General features: G+C 31.1%; 1 protein-coding gene across 1 annotated transcript in view; it reads left to right on the top strand.

The window, feature by feature from the left end:
* The first annotated feature begins 11,439 nt into the window (after positions 1-11,439).
* Positions 11,440-14,175, top strand: part of LOC123692398 — a 36,004-nt gene continuing 33,268 nt past the window's right edge. Inside the window, exon 1 of the mRNA XM_045637136.1 lies at positions 11,440-11,582. The gene's annotated coding sequence lies outside the window, so the exon portion shown is untranslated. The remainder of the gene's footprint in view (positions 11,583-14,175) is intronic.

Here is a 14,175-nt window from a genome sequence, read left to right on the forward strand (position 1 = left end):
ATTACGCAATAGTGAACTGGCGCCATAATGCTATTAATTATATAAAAATAATATAATATAATAATATTAATTATTAAGTAAATATTAGAAACAGGCATTTTCATCAAGAGAAACATCTTCTACTGTACAAGGGCGGGGAGGGGTGGAATTGGTAAAGGTTGAATCGACATTTTAAACTTCATAATATAATATTATATATAGACCGTTGACTTGTTCCGAATTTATTAAATTATAAAAAAAATATTTTTTTTTTAATAAATATTAACATCAAAATAACTAACGATAAAAATTTGGTTCGGATCATGGAACATTATCTATGGCATTTTGTATGATTATTATTTTAAATAAATTTTTAATTTATTAATGTTATACTAGTAAATGATTAGTATTATTAAAGTAAGTACACATTTTCCTTCATCACTTCAAATAGTTTCTTGCATATTTATAACTTGCACATTAATCGTTTAAAAGCGTAATACAATTAACTACACCTTCAATCTTCATGTATGTAAATACTAGTTTATATTTCTAGAACTTCTCACTACGCAGTTAGCATTTTTATGGAGATTAAGAACAAATATAACACATCTATTCTTTATGTTATTTTTCTTACGTACTATTTACATTTAATTGTAAGTTGGTCGTTCTACAATACATGAAAAATATTGCAAAAAACCTTTGGAGAATCACGATACTGCATTCAGTGATATAGAATTATAATTCAAATGAAGTAGCTACCCGTACTTAACGTGAGCTTATTGTATTCAAGTAGAAAAGGGTGTGGGCGTGCTACACACCGTTTGAGTGACGCGGTGTCCCCAAATAAACGGCCGAGCATTAAATGGGCGGTAAACGTTTTGTGTTCGGTGTAAAGGCGTATTTGTATTGGTAGGTACTGGTTAATCTGAAAATTGTAAAATAATTATTTTATAATCCAATCGTGTTTTAAAGCTTGTACCTATATCAACTTACAATTTATTAACAAATATCTATAGGTACTAAAACAAAATGCACACAACACGCAACAGTTTAATATGTTTAATTAAATCAATTAATTGTATTATTTATACTACAGAAACACCAATAAATGAGAAATAATAATCCGTCGGTTTTTGCACTACATAAGAACTGGAAATCTTATCAATTTAGTTTCATCTCACATGTATCACTATCAAACAGATTACAATTTTAATTAAATGTACACAACTAATTTTACAATTCAATCTAAACACGGCCTAAAATTGTGACCATATTACCATACAATGCGCCACCGTAACACAGTCTTGTTATTTTGAAGGCTGCAGTCACATCATGACGTGATGCTATTTATGTTATAAAACACAAGCCTGATAAATCGTTTATTGAAACCTATCTTGATGACATTTGCAGGTTTTGGTAATGAATGGACTGATTACAATGGTCACAATTGTTCTGTAGAAATCATTAGTACAATGTCTCTGTGAATATTTGATTGCTCTACTTTATGATATGCTAATGTTTTGGAAGTTAACAAATTGCATGTACAATCCATACTAATATTATAAATGCGAAAGTAACTCTGTCTGTCTGTCTGTTACTCAATCACGCCTAAACAACTGAACCAATTTACATGAAATTTGGTATAGAGATATTTTAATACCCGAGAAAGGACATAGGCTACTTTTTACCCCGGGACATAGGATAGATTTTTTCCCGGAAATCCCACGGGAACGGGAACTATGCGGGTTTTTCTTTGACTGCGCGGGCGAAGCCGCGGGTGGAAAGCTAGTTATTTATATTTATAAAATGGACAGGGATTATAGTTATTTTACTTTTTATTTATTTAAACGAGTATAGGTATTAGGAACTGAAGGAACTTGATATGTACATAAAATATGTACCTATATAATACAAGTGAATCATTGCTACCAATGTGTGAACACAGCATGGATAAGCTCAATCAATAATATAGTTTCGAGTAGCCGAAATTCCCATTCAGGACACTGTTGGATACAGTACTTAGAAGTGCAATTAGTCAATACTGCCAACTTTTAGAATACTTTAAAACAATTGTGGAGGAATAGATAAAAAAAGATTACCTACTTATTCCAAGAAACATTTTTGAATCGCGTAGAAGACTAGTATCACTTTCAAGGAGGTAACTTATTCTAGATTCAGCGCTAAATTAATACATTTTTAACATACTTAATGTACATACTAGATATATATCCATGAGTCTCTCAAGAGTTTAATAAGTGACATGAGGTCTTAAAACATCTTATATTAAATGAATAATTAATCAGTAAATGGTCAGATATAAATTAAGGCTAGCTCCCATTTGGTAGTTACCTCCAAATTCCTATTCCGATTTATAACTTGAGGTCGATTACATCTGCAACTAGGTTTATTTTGCGGGTGGACAGTTTAATTTTCTTAGTCGTATTATATAATATAACATGTTACTAGCTTCACTTGCGTGTTAAATACTAGTATAAAGAGTATTTTTAAATCTTGACTATATTTCATCTCGGTGCCACATTGGATTCCGATTTTTATGCGTGCAATGGTAATGAAAACATATAAAAACTATATTATATTATACGTACGTAACGTATTACTACCTACTTTAGTTCAAGGGTATGATTAAATAATCTAAATAAAATCTAACAATATTCAAAATGTATTCTTCTGTAGTAGTTAGCATTATCGTATGATAACAGCCAGCAATTTTCTTCATGTTAAGTTTGAACTCTCATATATGCCAGGTCGTTAAAAGAGCAAACGATGCAATCGTTTTTAAAAACCCGCTGATTATATATGAACTTTCAATTATTTTTAGGCGTTAAAGGTTTAAAGGTGGGTGAAAATAATTTATCATTAATAAAGGTCAGGATTTATTGTATAAGAGCATGAATAGCTGTCATCAGAACTTGTCACGGGTAAATTAATAATATCACTAGTGGGAGGCCTATTATCATTAAAAGTGACAACGGTATAAATTCTTGACTCTAATTGTTAGTGTAACAAATAAAAACTATTTTCATCATTTACCGTTCAAAAGAAACAAGTGAATTATCGCTATATGCATAACACATCCATACTAATATTATAAATGCGAAAGTAACTCTGTCTGTCTGTCTGTTACTCAATCACGCCTAAACTACTGAACCAATTTGCATGAAATTTGGTATGGAGATATTTTGATACCCAAGAAAGGACATAGGCTACCTTTTATTGCGAAATATGTACCACGGCGAAGCCGGGGCGGACCACTAGTATTTCATAAATAATTGTAAGCAATTAATCGATAAAGGTATTTGAATTTTATTATTATTAACCCTTTCGCATTTGATTGCCTAAAACTATGAAATCTCCACTTATTTTATAAGGTTAGCTTGAGTATGTGCTTGCTTGCTTGAGTATTATGTTGCGTGATTAATGTAAGTGTAGAAACGCAAACATTTAGAAAGATTAAACGATCAAATCATTTACCACGCGAAATGCAAATTATACCTACTATCTCTTGAATATCTTCATTTGATTATAATCCAATATCAACGTACCTGCAGCAGGGGCAATATTTGAATTGGACCCTTAATTGGCTCCTAAATTGTGATGTGTTGGCAAGCAGGGGCAATTTAGAGAACAACTGAAATTGCTCCAGCCTCCAACCGCCGACCAACCGTGATTGTTCCATAGATAGAATACAACTTAACTTTATTTTATTTCTATCACACTATTTTGAGGTCACGAGTCTGTGTCGATTATATCACTACATTACAGGTGTAAGTACTTGATTAGTCACGTGTAGTTATAGGTAATCACTATATCCCGTATTATGAGATATAACTGGTCATAACTGTACCTTTATTTCGTAATTTAGTTTAGTTAAAGTAAGTACCTTTCCGTCGGCTTGTCGCATTCTTCAATTATTTTTGTAGTTTTTTTTTCAGCTTCGTTGTCTTCATTAAATTAATTTTATTTGTACTTTAACTTAAATCTAGACTAATATTATAAAGCAGAAGTTTGTTTGTTTGTTTGTTTGAACGCGCTTAACTCAGGAACTACTGGTCTGATTTGAAAAATTATTTCTGTGCTAGATAGCCCATTTATCGAGGAAGGCTATAGGCTATATATTATCACGCTAAGACCAACAGGAGCGGAGCAATGCGGGTGAAACCGCTGGGCACAGCTAGCATAAGGATATAAAATCATTAAGCAATACATAATTATTTTATTTTATTTATTTAATTATTTATTGCACACACAAAAGAAATGGAGACACATAAAGTACAGATAAAAGGAAAATAATGTGTACAAACGGTACTGTATTTACGAGTTTACAAATTTAACACGGTAAGATATGATAAGAACAATAATGCTTAGAAAACACCTACATAATTGTGTTTACATAACATTCAACTTATGTAGATACTTAATTTAGACTTACAAGGAAAGATGCATCTAACCTCAGCCTCAAGAACCTTTAAGGCTAAGCGCGCACCACGATTTTATGCAGCGTGATTATTTTATCGCAGAAATACAACGTATGAGTTACTATGAGAATGCGCGCACATGCGATTAAATAATCGCAGCGATTTTAAAATTGTGATTTGTCACATTTTGCTGCGACTGCTCGCGACGCGATTGTCGCCAAAATGAAATGCAGAATATGAAATTCTATGGTACCGCGCGCACTGCGATAATAAAATCGCACACTCGGGCCCGGCCGGCACTTCACTTGTGTTTCGTCTGTCCAATAGTAAACATCGTAGTGGTATAGGTACTGTTTGGTAAACATAAACTCAGTAATCTGACAGAAGTTTGAATTTATTTATTTAATTATTTAACACTTTATTGTGCAAGAAACAAAATATACATAAAGGTTACAATAATAAAAAAAGCACAAAGGGCGGCCTTTTGGCGGAATTTTCATTCTATAATAGCCAAAGACTTTTTTGGGATACATCCGAAGTTCATTGTATTTCTGACTAGCTTTCCACCCGCGGCATCGCCCGCGCAGTCAAAGAAAAACCCGCATAGTTCCCGTTCCCGTGGGATTTCCGGGATAAAACCGATCCTATGTCCTTTCTCGGGTATCAAAATATCTCTATACCATATTTACAGACAGACAGAGTTACTTTCGCATTTATAATATTAGTATGGATAAAAGAAACCTTTGACATTTCTATCTGCTTTAAAAGGATGAGTCCAATATTGACGAATTTTTTTTTCTTATCCTCCAAAGTAGTAAATAAAGACAAGCAACTTGTACGAAATCCATGATTGAGTGAGTAAGTATCACTATTAAATTATCGCTGTGCGCGCACCGTACTCTCTGCGATTTTCTACAGCGCGATTTTGAAATCGTGTCGCAAAAATTAAAATCGTGGTGCGCGCTTAGCCTTATGGTCTCATCTGAATAGCTTAGAGCCATTTTATTACATCGTCTGATGTAAGACTATGAACAATTCAACCTGATTGATGAATTTATTTTAATTATTTTTCATTATTTATAATATTTTAGCCTTATTGTAGCCTTATGACGGCAAACAGAGAGAGATGACGGAACATTGTCAAGCGGGTTAGGTACATCAGCCCCCGAAACCTCATGATAACCACGACCGCTCTGACAAGAGTGTTTCGACGAAGAAGAAGAATAATATTATCCTGTGGTTGACGTTGTAATAATTTTTATAATATTGATGAATGTTTGGATGTTTTTCACTTACTATTTTATTGACTCGATCAATCAATTATCTAATTGTACACAAAGATTAATATTTGAGTAAAAGTAGAGTCTGTAGGTAATGCATAAATTCCAATTGTTTTTGTCGGATATACATAATAAATATAATGATCATAATATAAAATTATAAATTCATACTTCAGTAATAAAATTAATTTTTAATTGTTTCGTGTTCTTATAGTTTTAACAATGTTACATCCTAGTTCGCCTTGCATCTATAATAAACTCATAAGGCCTCAAATAAATATTAATTAATTATATATTATAGTTAAAATATTAGCCCTGATATGTCGAGATGTGCAGTATCAAGGCCATTTTGAAGATGAACATTAAGTTACTCGTAGTCGTGATTCGTGATAAAACGAAATGAATGATTTTATTTATTAATATTTTTTAATACTTCAAGCTTTTAAATTAGCTACCGTTTTTCTCCATTTATGAATTATTAATGATCTAGCATAATTTGTTAAATGTTTTTTTTAATTCGACATAACATCTAGAAAAGTGCACTTTTTAATATGCACTGTAGATTTGAATTAATTACATCAATTAGTATAATGCTCATTTTATGAGATCGCTTGATTTTTTTTAATAAATCACAACGGTAAATATTTATATGAAAAAATATGAGTTAAAACTGAAAAAAAATGCCAAATTTCATTACCGTTTATTTCAATAAAAGTTAAAACAGCTAAGTACCTATGTCAATTCAAGTTCAACATCGTGTTAAAACCTTAAATGCCCATTAAGTCGTAATTATTATTTTATTAAAACTAGTAGGTAGATACATTTTATAGGCTAATAATATATAACTTGTATTTATAACTTCCAATCAGTGGTGTTATGAATATTTAAGCAAAATTACGAGGAAGTGAGATCGAAAGGAAATAACTCCTAAATCAAATACGTCCATTTTATGGTATGATTTATAAAAAAAGTAAAACATTTATTTTTAATGTGAAATAGCATGGAGATAGAATTCATTAGAGTAATTTATGAAAAGAAAAATAAGTTTTGTATGGGAAGCAGTGTATTTTTGTATGCGTAGCATTGAAATTTGAAGTTTCCTACAAATATAATATTTAGTATGATCGTTACTACTCAAGGATATTGTAAAGAATAAAATACAACATGTCCCTACAGTCTACACATTAATTCAATAAGCGAATTCACACAGAGCGACTGCTGCGCGAAGTAGCTCGGTTAGTATGGGCGTGGCTCGGCCGAAGAAATTCCATTTTCCTCACAACTTTAGCTTTGTCACGACTTAGAGTTTTCCTTTTTTAATACAGAAGACAAAAAATACTCTAACTTTGGATGACGTAACAAATAGTAATTTTTATCATCTTCTCCGGTAGATTTTCTGGAACATTATATAGTTTATAATTGGTAACAATGAAATGGATGTTGAAATAACCAAGTTTAAAAAAAAAAACCTCTTGGATTCAATATCATTCATATTTCTTAAGTGGAAGCACCAATAATAGGGTTTAAGGGTTATTACTCTACTCGTTTCGTTGCGGTATTTTTATGCAATGCGAAATAAAATTCTAATTATAATAAAATTTTATCATCCAGGTAGACTATACATTTTAGTTTCGTTATATTTAATGACTTATGTGCAAGTCTCGTGTAAGATACCTATGTCTTCACCATGTCTTCACAATTGCGTATTAAATTAAATCTTTGCTCTTTTTATAAAAATAAAATATAATAGATGAAAACAATATTCATAAGCCTGTGTTTCTGCACTGGGAAAAAATAAATAAATGATATAAATGATAATAATTTATTTGTAAGAATTGTGGTTACAAAGTTTTTATATAACAAGTTTCACATCCGCACAATTCGCCAACAAATTGGCATACAAATATTTTAGTTAAGTTATTATTATTATAGATATACATTTTAATACAGCAATATTACAATTTTATTTATTAGTACAGTTTGATTATTACAATATAATTGATTCTTAACGTTATTATTTTCTCCATTACAAAATTCGGGAATTATAATCTAAAAAATTCGTTTAAGGAATAGAGACAGTGATTTATAAGCCACGATTTTAATTTTTTGTGCATTAAAGTTTTTGGCAGTTCCCTTATATGCTTTGGTATATGGTTAAATATCCTTATACACATTACACTGGCATTCTTTTGGTAGAGTGCTGAACGGCAGTTAGGCATCATTAGACGTGTAGGATCTCTTAGTCCCAATCTAGAGTTATCTTTCATGTTTTTAAAAAGTTCACCGTGTTTTTTTACAAATAAACATATTTCCAAAATGTATAAACCCGTGAGTGTTAAAAGATGGTGCTTTTTGAATAATGGTCGACAAGAATCTAAGGGACCAATATTGCACAAAGCCCTTATGCACCTCTTCTGTGCCAAGAATACATTTGTCACGTCTGTCGAGTTGCCCCAAAATATAATTCCATACCGTATCACAGATGTAACGTATCCGTAATATGCGATAAGCGCAGCATTAAAGGACACAATATGTGGATGATGAATCATCTTTTCTTTTTATTTATAAATATTATATTTTAAAATACCTATAATATAAATAATATTATATTTTATTATAAAATACCTAATTGTGATGTGTATAGGCAAGCAGGGACAATTTAGAGAACAACCGAAATTGCTCCAACCGCCGACCAACCGAGATTGTTCCTACCGACATAGAAGATCATTAAAAAATTGCAGCTATTTTAAAATAGCTCTACTTTTTATTCAACATAACTAATCTATCACATTTCGTTTGACACTGATGACACCAAGGAAATACAGAAATGGTCAAACCACAGAATTAATTTTACAATGGTTCTTGCGGTTACCAAGCCAGTGTCATAAAGAAATGATTTATTGTAAATTGCTTTCCTTTATCCGATTCATAAGCTTTTCGTATTTGAAGAACTTTTCCTTTCCTGTACCATTATTTCTTGTGTGTTTTCTATTTTTGTTCCGTTGAATTGAAATGTATGAAATGATGTGATGATTGTTATTCGTAATTATTTTCGTCACGGAGTCTAAAGTAAATTTGATTGTTAATTGGCTTTATATTGTTTACGATGTTGCATGTATTGCATGCCAAATAAACACTAATATCGTACTATGGTATTGTGACTATTTATATTCAGGCCACTTCCCATATAAAATTAGCGATATTATGGTCTAACGAAAATGTTGGTTTATTTTACATAACACGAGCTTTGCCCCGGTTTTACCCATATCTGCTCCTATTGGTTTTGGTATGATGATTCATAGCCTATATATAGCCTTTCTTGATAATTATAGGATTATCTAATAGTGAAATATGTTTTCAATTCGGATCTGTGGTTCCTGAGAGAGCGGTCAAGCAAGCAAAAAAACAAACTCTTCAGGTTTATAATATTAGTATAGATCCGTTATTTTAGGCACTATTGCTTACCTACCTACAAAACAACAATTAAGAATACATCCTGTGTCGCGATTAAAATAATATGTTCATCGGAAATTAAACCAGGAAACACGCTGTAAATTAAACGAAACAATGGAACTAAATATTAAATACTAAATCGTTTAGCAAGGTTACTTAGTTAACACATCGTTTGAATGCCATGTTCACTGGCCCATAGTTGACCTCGGACATGATGAGTTGGAAAACATGCGATTATGACATTCGTGTAGAGTGTAGAGTGTAGCAGATTTGTGAACATCTTGAGTTAACGTGTTAAACAAACAGAGTATTTAAGTATTATGTTTGAACACAATGTCAACATTACAACAATATGTTGTTGATTTATAACTACAAGATCTACAAGCGATATTTTAGAATTGAAAATGATACTGACATTACAGCAAGTTCGTGTTGTACAATTGATTATATAAAATATGTTTTTGCCCCTTTGCTTTACTTACTGACCTTCAGAGGGGCCACCATGATGATAGCACTCCAATGTGGGAAAGTGATCATATCTATATATTTTTTTAAATTCGATTGTTATCCGAACCAATGGAATTCGTCTAATCATCATAGGAATTTTATTTCTAAATAATACAAAAGAAACATGGGTTATGGCGCTCTTAGTGTTCAGTTGTAGAGGTAGGGATGAAAAATAATAGCAACAGTCAATAGGTATAAATCACGTTCATAACAATCATTTTAAAAGGATAACTATAATCATGATTGTTTAAATGAATTACTAAATCGTAAAATTATTGTTAGGTATTTGTTCCTGAAAATATAATAATCGAATGAACCAGATTAATTTTAAGCATTGCATGCAATAATTTCGTGCATATATGCACTGAGATCGTAAATAATCTCATAAATCGCGTTTTTCTAGTATATAAAACAGTTTCCGTAAACAACAAAGAATCTTGAATCTTGTGAAGGAGAGTGACAGTGTTAATGCATAATAATATATTGTAACGAACAAAAATAACGAGTATTTTGGACGTGTTTTTCGTACTTGAAGATCGAAAATGGAGCTTGGGAAAGTGATTCAATAAACAACATAAATTGTATCATATCTTTTGTTTTTACCTCGTGACGTAACACTTTATTAAAATTTATCGGAACCAATTTAGTACCACAAAAGGCACTTAAAGATTCTTTGGAGGAATTGAATATCCGCTAGTTTATCAGGATTGTTAAATAATGAATAAGACAGAAGATAAGTTGATCACATTTATTCTTAAACGTGAGCTTGGGTAAAAGTAAAGTTATTATGTCTATGTAAATGTAAACACTTGATATTAATAGTAGAAATTATAATAGCATTGCTGTACATTTAATCAAATATAACAAGTAACAAAAACTTGAAGATATAATCGTGTCATTTATTAATTTTACAAGTACCTAAATATATTTCGAGTTGAGTGGCCAATAAATCTTATTAGCTTTATGGTGAGTGTGGTTACAGTGCCTGCTTATAGTACCTTTATTTTGTTTAACTTGTTTTATTCGAAGTTCAAGGACAGTAGAGTCTCTCATGATGTAGAGTTTTTTACTCCTTACTTGTTTAAAATTACATTAAGTATTTACTAATAACAAAATTAATAACTACTTAGATATACCTACATTCAATATAAATTTCATCTGAACAGATCATACTTTTATAGAGTTAAAACCATACACACACATTGATCAGTATGGATTGTAGTGAGTAATTAATATGAGTGAATATTTTGTTTTAATTGGACAAAAAACGTTACATTTAGAAAAATAACGTTACGAAAGAAAGATGAGATGTGATATTATGTTACTTAATGATCTAAGTATTATGTACGCGTAGAATGTCTAAACAAATTATACGTATAGAGATTACTAGAGAACTAGGCTATATTTCTGCTTTTGTGCCAAAGAATATGAATTATGCACACCAGCTATTGCAAGCGAAATTAATAAATTAAACGTAGCAATTGTAATATAGATTCGGATGCAATGCAACAAATCGCAATTTCACGTTCTGCCACGAAATAATTGACAGGCATTCGTTGCGTTACAACATTACTCGCAGGATTCGCATTCATTAAAACATTATCTACTCCACATAAATAAGATCTTCGTAACGCATGTCATCCGATGTTCAAAACGGTCGGAGCGTGAAGATCCCATTCATAACTCGATGATGAAAACGCTTCGGAGAATAATCCGAAGCGTGTAAGCGTTTCGTAAATTTTCTTCGAGTTTCATAGTTATCGGTTATCACGGGCGACGCTAGGAGCGCGCGATGATCGCACAGTTGATGTTCGCGCGTCGGTGAAGACACATCCTGCCAGTCACTAGCGCCAGTGACTTGTGCGAACTTTGCGAGTGATATAAACGGTTTCGTATCGGTTGTGACACGCCGGTGGTTTTATAAAGGGTGCGTGGTGAATATTATTTATAAGGTTATACCGTTTTGGGATGATTTTTGCAAAATATAAAGGTTAAGTTATGAACGGATTTTTTGAAATTATGTAATGAAATTAAAATGTATGCTTTCTCTACATAACGATATGTATATAGGAACGACCGCATCAAAACCGCTGTCCATGACGAATTTTATATCCGACTTTACATTACAATGATTTGAATGTACAAACTATTATAAAAAATATGTTTCAGTATAAATGTAAATTATTGTTCTGATAATAGTCGGACATTAATCTTGGCAATATTAAATAATATTAATATTAATAATTGGCTACCGCATTTACTATCAAAGACAAACGGTTCAAGCAAGAATTGTAAATTGTCATTGTTATAAGTAATAAGTAATGTAATTGATATTAAAGCTGTTCTTACAAAATTTATGCTATCCATCTAGTAATATTTATAATTTGTGTATAAATATCATATTGATATGAATAATAAATATACATCCTAGTTTTAGAAACACTAATGCGTACCTAAATGAAATAAAAACAATGCAATGTTAAATAAATCTATATATCTAATATATAAACTCAAAGGTGACTGATAGTGATCTATCAACGCACAGCCCATACCACTGGACGTATCGGGCTGAAATTTGGCATGCAGGTAGATGTCATAACGTAGGCGTCCCCTAAGAAAGGATTTCCCGAAATTCTTGCGGGAACGGGGAAAAACGGGGATGCACGTACAAAGTCGTGGGCGGAAGCTAGTACAGTATAATTTTATCGAGTAGAGTCAAACTCGTTAGACGAATCTCAATTTTTTTGCCTCGTACGTGGATCTGAAAAACTAACTCATCAAGGAAAAATTATATGTGCTTTGATTTACGAATTATGTAAATATTCTACGGTAAAAAATTCAAGGTAAGAATTAATATGTGGCCTATTTAGATATTAATATTAATGAAAATTATGGAATGAAGTTACACGAATGAACAAAAAATGTAAATAGCAATTAATTTTAATTGCCATTTTTGCACTATTCAAGTTGAGAACTATTCTGCTCACTTATTTCGGTCATGTTAAACTCTATGCTAATTATACTTTCATATTAATATGAAACATGCGCCATAATTAAATTTCTTCGAGTAGTTATTTTATACCGGGAAAATATTTACATTACGAGGGCACATTAGTACATGACAAACGCGTTTGTGAAATGCATACGCTCTTTATTCTTAGGAAACCATACTTTTACGTAAAACAAAATGTTTATTTTTAACCTCATGAAGTGTAACAATCAAATTAAATATTACAGATATACTTAACAGTATTTAAAATTACATAGCATATAAAATGTATCTATTAGTTAGTTAATATTTTTTTTTAATCACGTTACCAAAAACCTCGGAACTACTAATAATGGATATGTAATTGATGTATTAAGATTCACATGTTATGAGGTTATAAACTGTATTCAAATGTGTTTATATGTTTATTTATTTGCTAAAGAAATTGATCACAAATACATATTAAGCACTAAGTTTGTTTAAACTCATGAATGAATAATTGCGAATGTTTAAATTCGATTAATATGCTCAACGAATTAATTATTTGTGATTGATTTATTGCTTAGAGCCTCCTAATTTTAATTCGATTTCGCTTTAAAATATCATCGATAGTATAGAACGTCAAGTTCAGAGTTGTGTCATAGATGATTTTAGTAATTTTATTATAACCGACGTTTATTTTGTAGCATTTTAATAAATATAAGGAATATAATAGTAGAATAATACGAATTTTGTAAATAATTCGAGTGACCTTTACTTTAAATAATGACTTAATCTTTGGACACAAAGACAGCGATATAATTTGGTAGGTACTCCAATTAAAATACCTTGCTAGAATTATTGATAATATTTTTGCCGTATTGGGAACTACTTAATTACATATCGTATCGATAGATCAGTATTTCGACTGCGCAAATATAATTTAAACTTATAATATGATCTTTTGGTTTTATAAAAACAACATAAAATTGAAGGAACATGTCTTTATTAAGAGAATCTCATGAAATCCTTTAAAACTCTTTTTAATTTTTAACATCATTTGCTATGTTTTATATTTGTTGAGTAAGGAAATTTCATAACACATGCGTATACGTAAAAGGAAAAATTATAAAATTAATCAAAACAAACAAGACACGATATTCCTGAAAAAAAAAAACGGTTCATGTTCAAGCATTTAGCATCAATTTAAAGAAATATATTATCTACTATGAAAAACTTGTTCTGCAATACAAGATCTAAAACATCCATAAATATCTATTTTATAGAGTCATTGATTCTTTCACGGTGCATTTAGATTGAACGAACATAGAGTTAGAGCAAGAGCAAGAGCATTCTTTCGTGATCTTATAGTGTAAACGAAAACTCGTATCAGTGTTGTTCAGTATTAGAACATTGCATAGAATCTTGTCGAACGCACTAAGAACAACGAAATAATGCTCTACGCCTTTACACTAAAGTAATTTGACATAGTGGGGTTAGAGGGAGCATCCGCTCGTTTGATGTAAATGCACCGTAACATACCTTAAATGAA

Source organism: Colias croceus, chromosome 6 (assembly GCF_905220415.1).
Source record: "Colias croceus chromosome 6, ilColCroc2.1".
In the NCBI taxonomy this organism is placed as follows: domain Eukaryota; kingdom Metazoa; phylum Arthropoda; class Insecta; order Lepidoptera; family Pieridae; genus Colias; species Colias croceus.